Source organism: Motacilla alba, chromosome 1 (genome assembly GCF_015832195.1).
Source record: "Motacilla alba alba isolate MOTALB_02 chromosome 1, Motacilla_alba_V1.0_pri, whole genome shotgun sequence".
Taxonomy (NCBI): Eukaryota; Metazoa; Chordata; class Aves; order Passeriformes; family Motacillidae; genus Motacilla; species Motacilla alba.
Genome location: NC_052016.1, coordinates 115,828,494 through 115,841,780, shown reverse-complemented (window position 1 = coordinate 115,841,780; position 13,287 = coordinate 115,828,494). Strand labels below are relative to the sequence as shown.

At 42.7% G+C, this 13,287-nt stretch overlaps 1 protein-coding gene across 5 annotated transcripts in view; it reads right to left on the bottom strand.

Moving 5' to 3' along the window:
- Positions 1–12,673, bottom strand: part of PRRG1 (proline rich and Gla domain 1) — a 35,268-nt gene extending 22,595 nt beyond the window's left edge. Inside the window, exons 1-2 of one of the 5 annotated variants that reach the window (XM_038136360.1) lie at positions 12,545–12,658; positions 10,229–10,347 (exon numbers count right to left, since the gene is read on the bottom strand). The gene's annotated coding sequence lies outside the window, so the exon portion shown is untranslated. Of the gene's footprint in view, positions 1–702; positions 9,231–10,228; positions 10,348–12,544 lie in introns of those variants that run through there. The other 4 variants (XM_038136348.1, XM_038136384.1, XM_038136378.1 and 1 more) reach the window with 4 other exon arrangements.
- Between the last annotated feature and the right edge of the window lie 614 nt (positions 12,674–13,287).

The following is a 13,287-nucleotide window of genomic DNA, read 5'->3' as shown; positions in this document are numbered from 1 at the left end:
TCAGTAGACATTCAGTCTAAAAATAAACACTCCCGTTCTAGCTCCTCAGTCCCAAACCAGCTGCAATGCAACACCTGGAACACTCCTGGGGGAGGTTTGTTTAGAAGAAATATTAAAACATTATCTATCTGACTTCCTGTGTAGCTATTTAATTATCTAACAGCCATTTATACAGAATGTATCATGTGCCTCCCTAAAAATCCCACTGGCACCACGTCTTTTACATGCTTGGAAAGAGTACAATTTCATTTACAGTTATCTGCTTCCAAAGAGCTTTCTCCCCAGGAAAAGCGTACCAAAGAATTTACATTGATTCCAATGCTGGAAAATAGATTGATTTTTCTCTGAATAGGAATTCCATAGGATATGGGAGAGCCATATTTATTTAACTCAGTTTGCTTGCAAAAGCAAGGTTTTCCAGGGAATTTGGTGGGAATAGAGAGGGAGGGAAAACACTTTGGAAACTACTCTGTCAGATGAGGATGCAAAAGATTTAGCCTACTTCAGACTACATGGGAGAAGAGTAAAACAGAGATCTGAAAAACCTTCTGCTTTGTATATGCTATTTGATCACAGCATTATAAAACATCCTAATTAACTTAAGCACCCAAAACCACAGACCAGATCACTAAGAGGAAAGAACCTGTACTTAGCAGACTGCCGCTGCACCCTAAACCCAGTGAAACACCATTCATTACTCACGGAATGAGCATGCACAGGGCACAACACCACCCTGTGAACAGAGAGAAGGAAGCTCCTCAGGACTGCAGCTGGACAGAACTGCAGCTGGAGAGACGGAGTCTGAGCTTCTGCCTCATCTTCATTACCCCTTCTTCACTCAGTGCTTTTTGTTCTGTTTAAGCTGTGGCAATATTCTGGCTGGTTATTTTCTCTATAGTTCCAGAGGTTCAAAGGGGGAATTGCTATAATCTAAGCTATCTCTTCCTTCCCTTCCCTTTAAAAACCAAACAAAAACATTGTCCTGATACATCTTGGCAAGCAGGACATTTGGCAGGAGAAGTAACAAAACTCTTTACAGACGGGGAGAATTTTGGTGGATTGCATTGTTTTAAAACTCCTGGGGATGATGTGGGGCAGTTCCTGGGAGGCATAACTGAACACTTACATAATCATCTGTGTGGAAACCAGAATTCCACCAACCCTCAAGAGACCATGCCTTTCTGAGCAGCCTGTAGAGTAGAATTTCAGACACCTCACTCTTCTGTAAGCTACTGTCAAAAGACATTGCTTTAGGTTATACAATCTCCTATGCCATAGGAATTCAAATTTAGAGCATTTAACTTGATAATTCATTGAAATGCTGATATAACAATAACCAATTCCTCTCCTTTTTCAAGTGAGAATGATAAACAATTAAACAAAGCTTTCCCAGTAGGATGTGTTTTTCTCCTGATTTTGTTTGGACACAAAACTGATGCTGTGTCACTTATCTATTCCAAATTCTGTTCCTCTGCCTGTACCTTTTAACTAAATCTGACACTGAGATTTCTTCTGTGCTCCCACACATTTTCCATGAAAATCAATGACCAAGAAGAACAGAGAAAACCCACTAATGCTCTCAGTGAAGTGAGGATGGGTTTACCAATTGCAGCAGTTATCTCAGCAGTCACGGTGCCTTTGGCAGCTGAAAACCATTATCTATTTTGCAGGCAGGAAGTTGGCAGTCAGGAAGCAAACACCATGTCCAGGACCAGGCACAGCCCCACAGCCCTTTACAAGGGGACAACTCAAGTAGGTTAAAGAGGTGAGAACCGGGAAAGGGCACTGCCAGCACATGGGAGATGTCAGAATATTGTCATATGGGGGAGCGGCTGGATAACAAGGATAAGCAAGGATAAGTTAGGGAATGGAGGGGAAGTCAGATTAATGGTGGGAAAGGTGAAAAGGTAACAGAGACAGGAACACAGCTTGACTCTAGATCTAGTGCTCCCTGCCCTAATTAGTGTTTGGGAGCCAGCTGAGAAATCTAACTTGTCAACCACTTGGATATCATCTATTCTAACTCAGTCTTGAATAGCTGGACTCTTTATCTGAAGCAATTTCAGTGGCCATGAATAATAACCTCTAAGTGCATAATAATGATCTCCTGACTACACTCCCATTAGCTAGGAATGCAGAGCACTAGGAGTGCACCTGAAGAGCTGAACAGCTGGTGCTGAGGACCCAACACAGGTCAAGAATTCTGCTTTGGGGCAGCTCTAATTTGCTTTCATCTCTGCTGAGGACGTAACACTTACACAACACAGGTCAATAATTTTACTTTGGGGTAGCTTTAACTTGCTTTCATGAGCTGAGCACTGTCTGGCACTGGGACTGCAGAGCTTATCTTCTGGTTTGCCTTCATTCAAAAATATCTCAGTCTGAGTGTTTTGAAATGTTTCTGCAATGCAAACCAAAGCACAGCAAGTAGTGACAATTGGAAGAATCCTAATCTGAACCAAAATGCTACTGCAGATACACCAAACGTGCACTGTATGACCACACTCAGCAGTAAGTAGTGGAGGAAGGAACCTCTACAAAAATGATTTCTCAGTAAAGAGCCAAAGGTTGTTATGTGGTGATAGTGAACGTTTGGGAAAAATGTTCTGTGAGGCTACAAAATTACTCTGATAAATAAGCTGACAAAAACAAAGGTAATGTGAGGCTCTCCGTCAAACCAAAAAACAAATGAAACAATAAAACCTCTCAAAAATAAAAAAATAATACAGTCAAAGAGATTTCTGAAGTAGTCTCTGTGCTTGTCTTTGGTCTTCAAAAATTAAGTTCTTGAAGAGGAAATTATATCCTGCTAATACACAGGACACCACAGGGCCCAGTCTAAGGCTAAAAACCTGAAATACTGGAGTAGTTTCTCAGAAACACCAGAAAAAGAGACACACAGAGACAGCTAATCCAGGAACTGAGACAACCTAGCCAGCCCTCACCTCCGCAAACAAAAAAAGCACATTCTTTACACACCCCCCTAAGGAGTGGAAACTCACAGATTCCAAAATTAACATCTAGTTTATGATCACCATTACTGATACTTTCAAAAACTTCCTCTCCAAAATGTTACCAGCTTCTATAATAATAAAGCAACACACAAAGTCAATACAGAATAAGCCAGAGAAAGTACATGATCCCTTTGGTACACATTCACACGTGGTTGAAGTGTTACATAATGCATTGATAAAATCCTGTGTTGTACTAGTAAAGTGACAGGTACTTATTGAATATCTATCATGTATTATTTTAAATTTATAGTAAGATAAAATAATCAATGGACCTACTGGCACTTTTAAAGAAAAAAACCCACAAGAACCGTACCAGAATACTGCAGAATGTTTTCACTCACAGCCTCCCTAAATTAGGAGCTTTGAATGTGCATTTTATCTTATTTTCCTCCCCTATTCTGTCCCTGTTTTCATACAAATGAAACATTTGCATCTGTTCTCTAGATTGCAAACAGGCCAGCTTTGATTTTGTAGTTCAGACCATCTCCTGATGTTTTACAGACAACAAACTGAGGAATAGTCAGCAGCTCCCAACTTCAGCTGAAAACTGCATTGTAAATGAATGAAAAATTACATGTTGCTATTTATTTGGAGAGAAGGAAAATATCCTTTGTGTTTAAATCATCACTATAACAAACCTTTCAGTTCAGAGAAGGCAGACCTTCAGCTGATCTAACTGTAACACATGCAACACATTGCAGCCAACCATTACTTCTCACAACGTGAGAAACTGGAGGGCACCCACTGACCTCAACTGACACAAACGTAAATCAGCCAAAGCACCTGATATTTCACATAGTGTATAATTCATGGAACTTGCTGCCATAGGATGCTGTTCAAGACAAAAGCAGAAACAACTTAAGACATCTAAAAAGGAAATCCATAAAGAGGGTGAGATTTGGTGATTACTGTAACACAATTCTCCAGACCTGGCTGTGAAAGGAGAGGAGCCCAGAGCTCAGTATGAAATGGGTTACTACATCCAGTTCCTCTCCAAAGTGGTTTAAAACTGGACTAGGACCAGAGGAGTAAATATCAGCACATAACACCATGACACAACCAGAAATTGAGTTGATAGATGGCATGTGGTCTCTTTAAAGGTCCTACTCACTACCTACAATCTCTCTTTTTCATTGCCTCTGGTCTCCCAAATCAACACATCAAAGCATTCATAATAAGTACAAAGTAGAGTACCACAGTGCTTTCTGCCTTTTAAAAGCATATATGGGTTAGTTGGGAAGGAAAAAAAAAAGTAAAGAGTACTACCTTTATTTTAGATTATACCTCTCTAGATGTTGTGAGAGAAGGGCCAAGGAACAGTCTCTGGACACAGTCCATTCACAAAAATGTCATTTCATTACAGGTACAGTGTTTATCAGCTCAGAAAAGGTCACAAGATCAAAGCCAACAATGTACCATTTATCCTGCTCTGAAACTCTTACAGATACCTTCTTCCCCAACACAGATATAAAGCAAAACTATGACCCAAGTGTCACAAATAATACCTTTACAGATTTTCCAATAACACAAACTGGCCGTACAAGATTCAGCCTCCAACTCTACTAATCTGTATCCAATATTCAAGTCTGCTCTTTCCGCAGAAAAAGAGATTCCTGACAATTCCATACATTTGAAAAAGGTTTTCCTCAACTCACTGAAGTTTTTCTTTGAATTATTACAATATTGCAAAAGGCAAGCAGGAACAGCTACTTTTAAAAATCAGACTACCCCTAAACTACCAGTATTTTTCAAGTAGCTATTAAGAAACCCCAGAAAGATTCTAGATCTCAGAATGTGCAATTTGCAGTAAAAAGGAACCTGGGTAATTTCACATTGGTATCTTTATTTTGCGTGCAATAATTCTACAGCAAACATAAGATTACTACTTAATGAAGTTTATTTTGTTTTTCTGTGATGAGGCAACATTCTGCCCAGTACAGAAACTGCATTTAGCACTTGTTTGGTAGGCCCAAGTCTAACACCCCATTTAATTTAAAAAAATTAACCTCAAACCAATAAAAAGTAATTCCTTTGTGAAGTGCTAAACTAAGCCAGAGAAATGTGCAAACAAAGCCTTCTCTTCCAAGCATTTACACACCGTCAGCATGCTTTAATATAAATTTCCACCCTGCCTGTCCTCCCCTGGAGCAATGCATATATGACAACAGTTCAGAGCATGTTTTAATGGGATTTTCCAGTCAACCCAAAATCAAATTGCAGAGAAGTTATGAAAGAGTCATAAACACATATTTCATATTATTGAATTATATGGTAACTAGGCAAAAGATAATGAGGCACAAATCCTTTAGAGATTTTATTAAGTTTTCTGTCACACTGGGGAATCGCATAAAGAGAGCATACAGAAAGTTGTACACCACCAGAATCCACAGTGCAGCTGAAGTAAAACATAAGGGTAAAGAGCCCTACAAACCAGGGTTAAAAAAAGGTGAATTTAAAATACTAAATACTCTAATTTCCTTCTCTCAACACCCACGTCCATTATTTCTCACACAACTTTACCTGAATTTCCAAACACATGAAGATGCACACATTATTTTACTGCATTGCACTAAATTTTTCTTCTGAGTAGGATTTGAACAAACCTACCCACAAAGCTCATTTACACATTTAGGGTATAGCAAAACACGTTTTGACTTCAGCCTTGAAGAGGAGTCAAGGAATTTCTCCTCCTTTCCTGCCACTGCCGCCCACCCTTGAGTGGGGATCAGCCCCCTGATGTGGCTGATGCAGTTCTGTGCTCTGCACTTCAGCTGTGTCCCTTTCCCACTCACCTCCCTTCTCCTCTCTGCCACTCTGCTCCCCAGGACAGCCACAGAAAGGAAGTGTGAACTTTCCAGACTGTATCTGCCACCAAAGTCAACCTCCCAGGGAACTAGTTCTGCATCCCTTGTGACCTCTAGTCCAGCAATTTTACTCATGGTCCCTTCCAATCAACTACTACTGAGCAGTAGAAAACCTTAAATTCACGGCAGTTTCCCTAGAGGAAGCACACTGATCTAGAGGACGGAGGCATTCTGAACATCATAACTGGAGAAAACACTGGAAGGTGAACTAACATCTAATTCAAACTGTCATTTATGAGGAAATAAGGATCACAGTGAGGCTCCAAGTCACAGCTGATCAATCACACAGCATAAATCCATACCTACCAATATCAGGTCATACTTATAAACAATTTTTTGCACTTTCCAGCACTGTAAAAACACAAGGCCAGGTCCCAAAACTAAAACAGTAATTCTGTTGTTGCTCTTCTACTCCTTAGGAAGGGAGTCAGTGCAACACCCATTCGACCGAGTAGGAAGCACAAAAATGCATGTAAAAAAAGCAATTCAGAGGATGTTCATACTGAAGGTCCTAAAACTCACATGCCAAATTGATGTGTCCAATTTGTGTGTGCAATTAACTGTGTTTGAAGATGTGATTTATCTTGTGTCAGAAGCATACACAGAATAAAATAAAGTTAGCCCTTGAAAACTTCATTCATAACTGACAGATCCTCTACAGAATCTAACGTGTCTAACATTTTGTTCTTGGAAGATTTGAAAGGGTGTTCCCCTATTCCCCCACAAACCTGAACACCTACTACAGGACACAGAAAATGAGGAGGAGTCTTCTAATGCAAAAAATACACCACTGATGCTTTTTAGGTCTGGTAACTCATTCACACATGTAATACACTGCAGCAGTCACTGGAGAGATCCCAGTGTGCTGTCCATCAGCAGGTGCACCTCCACCCTGTGTATTTCTGGTATAGATTGCTTCACCCATACAAACAGTTTCATAGAACCATAGAGCAGCTAAGGACTGTCAAAAGATTGTCTGGTCCAACCTTTTGCGTGGAAGGCAGCCCTGATGAGGTTATCTAGCACCCAATTGCAAAACCAACCCTCTAGTTACAGGGATCCCCCCATGTTCTTGAGGAGGTTGTTCCAGTGAATGATTGATCTCACTGTAAAAAATTTACAGTGAGATCAATCAAAAATTTACAGTGAGATCAATCATCAATCATAAAATTTTCTTACATTGAGATAAAAAATTTGATCAAATCTTTTGCCAAGAGTTCCTAACAAATAGCCACAGTGAAAGTGCTTTGATACTTTTCCATTTTTGAGAACTGCAGCTCTGATGAGCTTGTAGTTGGGCACTTCTTTACAGTTCACCCACCCTAAGTGGACTTTCCATAAAAGATGAGTTTGTTCACCTTCTCGCTTGTTTTAAAATAAAACAGATCAGGTCCCTGCTGCAGCTGACTGCAGAACACGAGGGAAGCAGTCAAAATGCAAAACCCAGCAAGGATGGAGTGGAAAAGGAAGAACTCCCGTTATCAGGCAGAGGGAGAAGCTTAGATGAGTTAAGCTGCTTATACAGCCATGCTCTCAACAGGCCATGCCTTCATTTTGCTGCTGCCCACAGCTCTGACAACCAACAGCAGCAAACAGAACAGTGAGCCCATTCCATTACTGATACTCAGAAGTGCTCAGCAGTATTGAAAAAAAATATCACAGACTGTGCTCGTTTCAGCTGCCACAGGAGAAATCTATAGGAAAACCAGCAGGAGATTTAACTAATTCTGACCCTGAAACCTCATTTAACCCTTCCCAATTCCCCATAGCCATGAGAAGGGAGACTAGGGACAGACAGACAAACAGAAAGTTTCTCCTCCCAGCTTTATTTAGTAAATAGTTTGAAGAGTTACAGTCTGCAAATAAAAGCTGAAGAATACACACAAGGTCAGTAAACAACTCACTGATAAACCTGGAGAAACAGCCAGGTGCAAAAGTTCTTGAAGTTCTTCTGTTAAAGCCACTATTTATGAATTTTCCTGCTAGGATTCCATAAACTGCCTTCACACCAGTGAGCTAACAAATTCACACCTTCTGAGCCATTCTTCAATGCCAAGTAGGAAACATTTACAAATACAGCTGATTATAATAAATATTACAGTTTAGACAGTTATGTCAAACGGTTAATTTAGTCATTGGAATTTTAATGAAGAATTGCTGTAAAGTGAATCTTGAAACTGGTCCATCCATTGTTATACTACAGGAAAACAAAGAGCTCAGCAAAACAAGAACATCCAGAATTACCACAATTCTTGGCATAAACAAACAAACAAAAAAATCTCACCCACCCTGAAGTTCTGGCTAATACAGATTTTCTAAAGTTTCAGGTGACAAAAGGAATACTTCACTAGGATTCAGTTTTATGTATGACAAATTACTCCCATCCTATACTTCACATGGTACCTCTGGATTTTAGCATCACTTCCTTTGACCACTCTTGGAGGAATCATATTGGTACAGACTGACCACTAAGATGAAAAACTGGAAGTATGTTAAGTGTGTGATCTTCAAACATGAGATGCCAGCTTTCAAAAGTAATTTCAGAAGCAGTGTTGGAAGGCTGATTCAAACACCTGAAATGAAACACTCCACTGAGCAGGTAAAATGCACAATGAAATGTGTAAAATACAAGGGATCTCAAAGATCTTTCAAGATGCTATTGCAGGATAGTCTGTCTCTCACCCATGCAAAGATATCTGTGGTCAAAAAAAGTATTCTATTTGCACAAAGCAGCATTCCTGCTATGAAAATGGGCAACACTTCATGTACTACTACAGTGTGGTGCATGTCTCAGCCCTGGATACTACCTCCAGTATACTGGGCTGTGCAAATATATTTCTTGTCTGATTTTACAAATGTAGTTCTGAACAGATGCCTAACTTTTATTCAAAGTTAAAGTTATTTTATATAGTGATTATATATTATTAAAAGTAAGCAACAGCCTGAAATAGTCACAAAAGAGTTCTCAACAGATCTGTTTTCTTAGCAAGCCAAAATCCATGGCGTGATTTTAGATGGTTAGCATGGAATTTCTTTAACTGTCAAAGCTTTGGTTTTGAAATGTAGCTATTCTAATAATAGAATTCAGTAACCTTGATTAAAACACTGATTACTTGATAATCAGCACCATCAAAAGTGTCAGCAAGAAAAGAATGGGTTAAGTGTATTTCAAACCACACAAATGTGTATCAAATTTTACTTAACAAGAATCAGTAAGACAAGCAAAGGTAAACAAGGAAAGGTCTGGGCATGGTCAGATTAGATTTTAAAAGGTCAAATAGTTACCAACATCTGAACTCAGCTGGCAGGAGAACAGAGGAGACATTAGGTCATTCAGGCCACTCCTTTGCCAGCTCTGTAGAGTTCTCCACTGCACACTGCAAGTGCTTTTGTTTATAATGTGGGAGAGGAGAGGAGAGGAGAGGAGAGGAGAGGAGAGGAGAGGAGAGGAGAGGAATGGTGGGGGCAAGAAAGTAGATTGTCTGTAGGGGCTGAAGCAAAACAACCACTAAGGAGACATCAGCCAGACCAGACAACATCCTGGAAACACAGCTGACGGGAAGTCATGAAAGACTGAGATGAAAACCAGCAACAAAATTCAGGACTGAGCTGACAAACTGAAAGGAAAAGCTCTTAAAGTTGTTTTTTGCAACATCCTCTTGCACAGGATGGTGCAAAAAAAGTTTGAATTCTTGCCTATAGGAACCTGGTGTCATTTGTTGAGTAAATGGGAAGAAATGACATACATAGGATTTACTGGAATAACGGAAGAGGAAAGCAGAGGGGCAAAATGGGTTCGTTTTTCCCCAGTACTCATACCTGTGCTACCAACCACATCTCTTGTTCCCTGCCTGTCCAGCTGTTTCTGCAAGCCAGGGAAGAGCCTAAAGTAAGCCAGAGAAGTCTCTGTTTTCAACCTGATTGATCCTGTGATCTGCCTCACCAAAAGAATATGGATATGGTTACACTGTCATAAGTGAGGGAGGTCACAGAGGTGGGCAGAACAAAATGATGTACAAGAGGATCACAGGAAAAGGGAGCTGTTTAAAATGACAGAGCAAACAAAAATGGTTCACGCTGCTGTAGTCTAAAATTAGCACAGTCCTGAAGTATATTTTATCTTGCTTTTGCCACAGAATTTATTCATGACCCTAGATAAATTATCTAAAAATGCTGTTCCAATGTGGACACCAACTACATACATTTTATTTTAGGGATGCATCTCCCAAAATCCGACCGCTTGATTCGCAAAAGCAGAATAAGTTTACAACAGACATTCATTTGCACCTGTGCAACTTAATATAAATGAGGACAACTGAACTCAATACCCTGAAAAAAATCAGATCCTACCTGGACCAGATTTGGTCTCCACAGTTTTATCTTTCACTCTTCATGTGGAATGGCAGGATGATTTGCTTGTTTTAGGAGAGTTTTCTCAATTAAGGGGAGAATTAGTTGAGTACTGAGATCTAAGGTGATAAGCACAACAGAATATACAAGGAAATTTGTAATTCCATGGTCAAAGCAGAATTTGATGCAGATTTGAGTCACATCAAGAAAACGTCTTGACATCATGCAACCAAAGTAAGAAGGATGAGGCCAAAAAACTTCCTGAGTACAAAAGAATTTTTTATGCAAGAAACAATATGTTATTACTTAATAGAAAACTGAAGCTCATTCTAGATGAATGAAGAGACTGAATTAAAGCTAACTTCAAAACTTCAGTTCTCCATTTGTGTTTCTGGAAATGACACTATTGGTACAGTTACTCTGTGTGTAACTACCCACTTCTCTCAAAAGCAAACTGATAATCAAGTTGTAATCTCAACGCCTGCGTGTATAACAACCAGATGCAATGCTTTGCTCTCTTGAGTACACTAGTTGGACACAAATTTCTGGATGAACTTGTGTGAGAAAAGGATAATCCAAGTTTCACCCAGAGATTTCCTGATATTTGCTAGTTCCAAGAATACCAAGTTACTCAGGATGCCAGGTTCCAGCCTAATCTGTTCCAGAAAATGAAGTTTTCTTGTCTAAAAGAAGTCAAGTGAGATGGCTGAAACTGAACAGGTAAGTAAAAATCTCGCTCCTGTTTCCATACAATACTCTTACATACAAGTTCCCTGTCCCCTGTTCTCTGGATTCTAATCTCACTGCCCTGGTTCAGCAAGAACTACTCTTGCAATCTCAGTCACCTTTACTAGGTATGTCTCCTCAGACTGCTCATCACCTCTTGCACTTGTAAACCTCCTCCACAGGGCTTTATCAATGGCACTCCCTCTGTTCAACACAAGGGCCAGAACGTTCAACCTCCCAGTTGCACAACCCCTTCACACAGGTGTGTGTGTCTGTGTGCATAATACACACGTGTACATTAAAAAAACAGGGCTTCTACATGCATACCTAATCGTTTATGTACAACTAAAAAAACTCTTTTCCTCCCAGCCACATTTCCTTGAGCCAGTATAAGCATCCCTATGGCAGTGCAGGGAAACAGACACGATTACTAACTAGGTTAATCAGAAAAAGTGTTTAAAAGGCCAGTTTGAATCTGGTGGTAATGCTCCGTGCCACTCCCCACCCCTGCTCTATCAACAATGATGCCAGCACGGGGAGAAGATGGTAAAGGAGGTGGTAATGAGCAGAAAAATACAACTAGGTTTTTTTTTTTAGTCACAGTCAATAGTAATAATAAATTGAAGGTCTTGATTTTAACCTAGAACACCAACATCTGCATAACTGTCCCTCTCCCCTTCACAAACTTTTCTAGGAGAACTTGAAATTCTTTCAAGTGTTTTCCTGTGCTGATAGTCTTCTTTCTTCTACTCACTGGCTCCATTCCCCTCTGTTTTTTTCCCAACAAGCCCAATCACCGCCTGCTCTCTCACTCCTCAACCAATGCAACATTGAATTCCAGCTTCAACTTTGGTAGCACTGAGGCTCCCTCTGCCCCTCCTGTTTCCTGCGGGTGAGGATGAATTGCCAGCACCAGGCCTAGGAAGAGTGCCCCAGAGCCCGGGAGGGTCGGGCTCATTCTCAAACACACCATCCCACCCCAGCAGCCCCAGCCTGAGCCGCACCGCCTGTGCTGGCCACCGCATCTCCAGCACAGCCTCTGGGTGACCCTGCCGACGGTGGAAAAAGTTCTGACAGGAACACGAGAGCCTCGGATGGCTGCGGCTGAGCTCCGGGGCTTTGTTCTGGGGGATGGCGTTTTTTAAAACTTCGGGGAAAAACGTATCAGCTGCCCATTTTGGAGAGAGTCGCTAAGCTTTTCCAAAATACAAATCCCGCAGGATTCTTCCTTTGTTCAACACACTCCACACATTTTCTCCCCGGGCTTAACTGGAAATAGCACAAACCCTTGGAGAGGAGTTTACCGGCAGGCTGCCGGCCGCCGGAGGGCGGCGAGGGGCGGAGGACAGCGGGGCGCATTCTGCCCTCACTCCCCTCAGGGGTCTCCGTGCGGGACCCCCGCCCCGGGCGCTCCCTGCGGGCACCGCTCCCGGCGTCCCCGCGCCGGGCAGCCCCTTCCCGCCGGCGGCCCCCGCCCGCACCCCGCGCTGCCCGCACTCTCCGCCCCGGCCCGCTCCTCTCCCGCACTGCCCGCACTGCCCGCCCCAGCCCGCACTTCGCCCGCACTTCAGCCGCACTGCCCGCACTCACCGCCGCCGCCCGGGTGCGGAGCAGGGCCAGCGCTGCCGCCCCGCGCTGCCCCAACGCCCGCTGCGCGCTCGGCGGAGCAGGCGGCGCCTCCGCGCATGCGCTCGGCAGCCCGAGGGCGGCTGTGAGGCGGGGAGCGATTGAGGGCGCCCGCCCGTGCCCCGCTGCTCGTTGCCCCGGTGTCCCTGCGCAGAGCTGGCCGGGGATCAGGCGCACCGCAGGGTGGCCATCGGCCCCCTTCCCCGGGGCAGGGTGAGCCTTTCAGCCACCCCCCAGCCGGGAGCTCCGCGCGGTAGCAGCCCTGGGCTCCGCGCTCCCCAGGGATCCGGACCGCGGGCGCGGCCGCCCTGGCCTCACCGAGCCTCTCCGCCTTGGTGTTTCCAGTCTTAAAGTTTGTATCGGTTTGTGTCCCGGAATTACAGAATCAATTGGGTCGGAAAAGACCTCAGAGATCTTCGAGTCCAAGCTGTGACTGAACACGACCGTGTCAACCAGACCTTGGCCATGCCCAATCTTTCCTTTCACACCTCAGGGACGGTGACTTCACCACCTCCCTGGGCAGAGTGTTCCAATATTTAATCACCATTTCTGTGAAGAAATTCCTCACAGTATCCAACCTGTATAGATGGACACAGTCTTTTCTTTTAGGGAAGACACAGACAGACAGACACACACGCACATGCACGCTGGCAATTGTGGTCTTTGATGGAGAGCTAAAAATGTTGCCACAAGTAATGATTTCCCCT